Source organism: Hyperolius riggenbachi, chromosome 3 (assembly GCF_040937935.1).
Source record: "Hyperolius riggenbachi isolate aHypRig1 chromosome 3, aHypRig1.pri, whole genome shotgun sequence".
Taxonomy (NCBI): domain Eukaryota; kingdom Metazoa; phylum Chordata; class Amphibia; order Anura; family Hyperoliidae; genus Hyperolius; species Hyperolius riggenbachi.
In genome coordinates this window covers 302,424,960-302,430,959 of record NC_090648.1, presented here as the reverse complement: position 1 = coordinate 302,430,959, position 6,000 = coordinate 302,424,960, and the positions used below count along the sequence as shown (strand labels likewise).

The following is a 6,000-nucleotide window of genomic DNA, read 5'->3' as shown; positions in this document are numbered from 1 at the left end:
GAAGCGGCCGCCAGCTCATAAAGTGACAGGAGCGGCGGCCGCGGGGGGAGGGGGGGCGAGAGGCTAGACCCGCCGCGGCCCAGCTGGCAACTGCCCACGGACGGCAGTGGGCCGCGGCCCGGTGGTTGGGGACCCCTGCTTCTATCATATGTACTGGCCTTAAGGTTCACACTATCACAAGTGAAAACATTACATTGCCAAGTATATTATGGAGTTCAGCTTTGGACTTGGCTAGCACGGTATAGCTTTTGCATGAAAATAAAGTCTGAATAAAAGCAGTACATCTTGTTTATATGAGCATTCTTATTAATGATTTAACGGGTGAATTTCTTGTAAATGCAGGGAAGATCAAGTTGTTCTGGTTTCTGTTATGAACAATGTGTTATTGCTCTGACCCTTTGTGTTTTATAATACTAATTAATTTAAGATTTGAGAAGGGCTGTATGTTGTGGTTCCATGCAATCTATGGTGTTGAAAATGCTTCCTACTTTACCACTTATCCATATAGTACTCAGCCTCAAGCTCTGAAGTTATATACAGCAATTCAATTAACATAATTGCTGATGTACTATAATCAGAGCTGGATTTTGATATGAAAGACAACAATTGCTGCTCAGGATGCCAATAACTGCTTTGGTTGCAACTATTACCCCCATAGCTGCATGGGAAGTCATTGCTGCTCTACTAACCCTTGGCTGTTTCATGTAATTTTGCCTAAAACAGAAGGTATTTGCTTTTTCAGTGACTTAGCCTTTCTATATTATACATTTGATCAATAGAAAACAGACGAGCCAGGTAGAAAGGGCGCTGAACGGCTGAGGACATTCAGGCTCCACCATAGGTCATAATGAGAATTACGGCTATAACAGCCATCAAAAAACGGAGCCTAAATTAGGATAAAAAGAGTGCAGTTAGGCCGACAGCAATAGCTGGAAGCCAAATTGCATCTTACCCCCACTGTACTGCGCCTTGGAGAGGGATAGTAATTAACGCCGTCAGGAAATTTGCCACAGCAGCGTGAGACTTTCTTGGCTTCAGCCTGCGTTCACATTTTCTGGAGCCCCTTTTACATGTATGCGGGAACAGGAGGGAGAGGTACCACATCAGAGGTTGAAACCCTACACAGATGAGGGGAGGCTGGCTGAGGGATTCTGGAGAACAGGTGGTTCTTGCAATGTGAAGTTCAGAAAACAGGGAAATGTGTCCTGTTCCAGGTGTGGAGGTAATGGGATATGGAGGGGAGATTTGGTAATTGCTGGTATGGAGGATATTCTAGTGTTATGGGAATAGAGAGGATAATGTTGTGGTGCTGTTGGGAGTAGTGATGGTACATTGGTGCTCCTACAGGTAGAGAAGTGGCACATTGCCGGTGATGAAAAGCTCCCCAGTAGAGTCCCAGTGTGAACCGGGCTTGGCAGCAGATTCTCAATCTACTTGATTAAAGACATACCTAGAACGTATCTAATGAATCATCTCTCCTTATCTGTTTCAAATGATGGGTTAGTTCTCCTTGGGGTGTATTCACTATCTATGCACATTCATTTTGACAGGTGTTCTACAAACTATGTAATGCAGGTTACACCGTTTGTATAACTCGCATTATACACACAAGGTGTATGTTGCTTGTGGATAAACAGATAAGGAAGTGAGTACACCTTATCTGTTTGTATATTAATTTTCTCTCTTTGTAGCTGAGTTGAAAAACAAGGAAGGTGAGATAATTGATGAGATAAGTTTTGTGACTCCACCCTGTAGTCACTTGGCTATCCCGTTTCCCACCTTCTGAGTTGGTCATCCTGCCTCCTGTTATTATAAAAGTGCAGGAAATCCTAAAAGTACCTAATAAATCAGAGAAACTGAGAAATCTCTCTGTCTTGGTAGCTCATAGGACCCCTCTGCTAGTTAATCACTGTAAAATATTGTAGTGTGTAATGGAATTTTATATGTTAAATAGATTTGCAATAATATTGTAATGCCTGGTTGATTTGAAAGCATCTGAATAATTCATGTAAAAACCTGTAAAGCCTCATGTGTTTAAAATAACATTTAAAAAAAGAAACCTCTGCCTCTAGGCATATAGTACCATATGTCACCTGGAAATGTGCTGTCTGTGCTGGTGCACACAACTGCCTTTTACTTCCTTAAACTGAACAATATATGTTAAAGGTAAATGTAGCAGTACTTCTTATGTCTGGTACACACAATGCAATCTACGTCAGATTGATGGTCAAATCGATAACTTCCGAAAGGTCCAATCTGATTTCCGATCATTATTCTGATCAATTTATCAATGGCTTCCATACACAATCAATCAGGAAAATTATCGTAAACCAGATCAGACCTGTCAGAAATTATCGATTCAACCGTCAATCTGATGGGAAATTTCATTGTGTGTACCAGGCACTAGAGATAGTGTCCTTTGCCATTCCCATCATTTTGAAGCCACAATCTGAATCAAGATTTTGTTGCATTACAGTTTTCCAAAAACAGCAGGTTCTATCCTATGAGATTTTGATTACTGTGGCCATCATATGATGGGCAGAATCAGTTTGTGAATTCCTGAAATGTCAGTGCAAGGGCAGCCAATTGTTACCCACCCCCAACAAGTTTAGTTATTTCCTATTTCTGCCGCTACAACAAGTACACACACACACACACACACACACACACACACACACACACACACACACACACACACACAGCTACTTTTGGAATTTGCCTAACCACATAGAATAATGGGCCAGTTCCCTTGCACACAGCAAGTGTAGCCATTCCTTACCTCCATGAGATGTACAGCCACCCCCACCTCCATACCCTATAAGAACAAGTGTAGGCGTTCCATATAAAACATACAGTACAGATAATTAGTTACCTAAAACAATTGGCCTAAGAGTGCATACACACATCCAATTTTGATTGGCCAATCATTTACCACTTGAATGTAGTGTCAAGCTAAGTACACACGTACGAGAATCATTACCCATCAGGGATCTAGAAAAAATCCCGAAGATTCATGGAATGATGTTGTTCTAAAAAAACTCTGAGCCTTGAGGCCAGCGATGTGCTCTGTTGCTATGGAGAGGGGCAGAGGGACGATGATCAGCAGATGACAGAGTGGCTTTAATTGGTTGATGGGGCTAGTAAAAAGCATTGCGAATGGTTGTGCTTTAAAAATCCGAATGGGGAGGATCTTTAGCGATGTCTGAGCAATATCGATCGACAGCCACTGTACACACATAACGATCGTCGACTGAAACAGTTATCGTCCGATCGCACTGCAACTGCAGGTTGACAGTGTGAAACCTTCCGATATTGAATTCTATGAGCAAATTGTGTAGGTAAACCCTCATACTACATGGAGGTGGTAAAATTGGTCAGTGATCGGCTAATCATAAGTGTGTACCAGGCTTAAGGATAAGCCAGACTGAATAGAGATTTTTAGGTGGCAGAAGCTTGATCTGACACTTCCCATGTGCAATGAGCACTAGGGATGGTTAATGAGATGCAAATAATTCCGAGTTGATGCAGGATTCAAGCTAAATACATTTGCACACAAAGTTTGCCTACTCCTGCATCACCCTGGAAACTATTTGCATTTAATGTACCATCCCTAATGTACACCCAGTGAGAGACAGGAGCAGCATCTGAGGAGTGAGGAGAGAGGTGGGGGAGTTGAGCACCAGGCTGTCAAACAGATCAGGATGTACTTGAATGATGCCAGGCAATTCCCTGGTAGAACACATAGATAATGATACAATAGTCTAGGGTGTTAGGAGGGCAGGCACTAGCATTTTAATTGCATCTTAAAGCAATAGACTTGTCAATTATTTTGCTCTGTTAAGATTAGTGAATGAAATGTTACAAATGGTAACTATTTAAGCTGGAAGTCAAAAAACTGGAAGTCAAATACTGTTTAAAGGGAACCAGAGAGGAAAGGCAGTAAAAAAAAAAAAGATTTCATAAATACCTGGGGCTTCCTCCAGCCCCATAAGCCCGGATCGCTCCTACGCCGCAATCATCCGCTTCCTCTATCGCCGGTACCGGATCCCGTCACTTCCGGCGGACGCGACCAATTGTCCGCATACACAGGGGCTCCCTCCATACCCTTACGCATGCGGCTGCGCAGTAAGGCGCTGCACGCGTAAGGATAAGGAGAAAGCACCAGTGATGCGGAAAATTGGCCGCGTGCTTCCGCCGACTGGCCGACTGGCCGAAAGTACAGGACCCGGTACCGGCGAATATAGGCAGCGGAGGATGGTGGCGTGGAAGCGATCCAGGCTTATGGGGCTGGAGGAAGCCCAAGGTATGTATAAAATCTTTTACCTTCTTCAGCTCTGGTTCTCTTTAATGTTGGAATTCTGAGTTGTTAGCAAAGCTGAAACTAAAAATTGAAAGGGACAGAGTCAGTGTACACACACACAGAGGCTGGACAAGGTCCTCCAGCACCCAAGGCTGAGACACCAAAGTACGCCCCTCCATTCCTGCCAGCCCAGCCGTCACACACTGATTGCTATTAGACTAAGAGGTGCCACACAGGGCCCACAACCTCCCCAACACCTTAATATCTAGTTATCTGGCTTGCAGTCACTGCTATGTATCCCCTTTTCTTATTTCTTTCTGCTTCAAACACAATTAGGAATGACAGCTGAATGAATTGTGCGCCCCCTCCTACACTGCGCCCTGAGGCTGGAGCCTCTCCAGCCTATGCCTCGGCCTGGCCCTGCACACACAATATGTACACTTCACACATCGGCCCTTACTCAATCACTTTTTATCCTAAGTAAAAAAATGATCAAAATAGGGTTGACAGTACTTTTTCACTTACGTTTTGATACTTTTTTCCATTGCAACATTCCAGTGTGCTGAAAGGTTATTTTAAACAGGAGATGAAAAAAGAGAAAAGGTGAATTGGATCGGGCCCACAATGAATTGAATAAGGGACATGCTGTGAACACACTAAGGTTTTTGAAGAGTAACCACCTTACATTACCATAGATCACAGTGACCTCAACAGCCCATTTTGTGAATGAAAGGTCAGCTGGGTTAGTTTCAGTTGTGTGCACCCAGCACACCTGCAGGCCAGTATGTATGGTAACGTCTGGCAGTCACTGAAGTGTAACTATTTGTTTTACATAACTTAGCAGATGCTGACGTGAAATAATGCTGAAATACTGAAGTCACCAAAATGTTAAAAAAAAGTCCCAATTCTTAATACAGTCTTTAACAACAACTATATTAGAATAGATTTGGTTGTATAAGTGGTGTAGACACTGACTGCACAGCAATGAAACTGGAATTGCACAAACGGCCACGTCCCCTACCTGTCTGATCACTAAAATACACATCTTGCAGGATGTATAATTCCACGTGCTTCTAGACCTTACTGCCATACAAGTTTCCCCTTTAAGAAAGTGGACTCTGAAGTACAACATTCTCACTGCAGAACTCTAAAACACAATTCCAAATGCTAAAATTACAGTAAAATGTGCTGCATAAAAAGAAATCTATACTGCACCTGTTATTACAGCAGGAACAAGGTTATGGTTATCTGCTCAGTGTTTCCTACAGTGTCTTTCAGCAGAGCTAGTATGCATTCATTTCATTACACTAGCCGCTCCAAGCTACTGTGATTGGCTGTGCACCAGCCATACCCCTCTCATTGTTTGCATGCAATGGGAACCTCAATGTTAAGAGACTGACCTGTAAAGCAAATATTCACATTGGGCTTTTTATCGTGTACTTGTAAAGTTAATTGACACATTTGAGTTTGGTCATTAAAGGGCTGGACAGCTTGGAATCCTAGTTTAGATAACACATGACATGTGAGAGCAGGAGCAGATTCTGCAAGTACTGCATGTGAAAAGACTCTAGGATAACTACTCTAGGAAAAGCACACAGCTAAAATGTTTCGAAATGGTTAACACTATCACAGTTTACAATCGCCATTTGTTACACAAACTTATAAAATTGTATTCCTTTTCTTGCAAGCCAAATGTATTT

At 42.7% G+C, this 6,000-nt stretch overlaps 1 protein-coding gene across 2 annotated transcripts in view; it reads right to left on the bottom strand.

Moving 5' to 3' along the window:
* SLC16A7 (solute carrier family 16 member 7) overlaps positions 1-6,000 on the bottom strand; it is a 116,811-nt gene that overhangs the window by 88,579 nt on the left and 22,232 nt on the right. The window contains exon 1 of one of the 2 annotated variants that reach the window (XM_068276612.1): positions 5,516-5,552. The exons of the other annotated variant lie outside the window; for it this stretch is intronic. The gene's annotated coding sequence lies outside the window, so the exon portion shown is untranslated. Of the gene's footprint in view, positions 1-5,515; positions 5,553-6,000 lie in introns of those variants that run through there. 2 annotated transcript variants of the gene reach the window in all.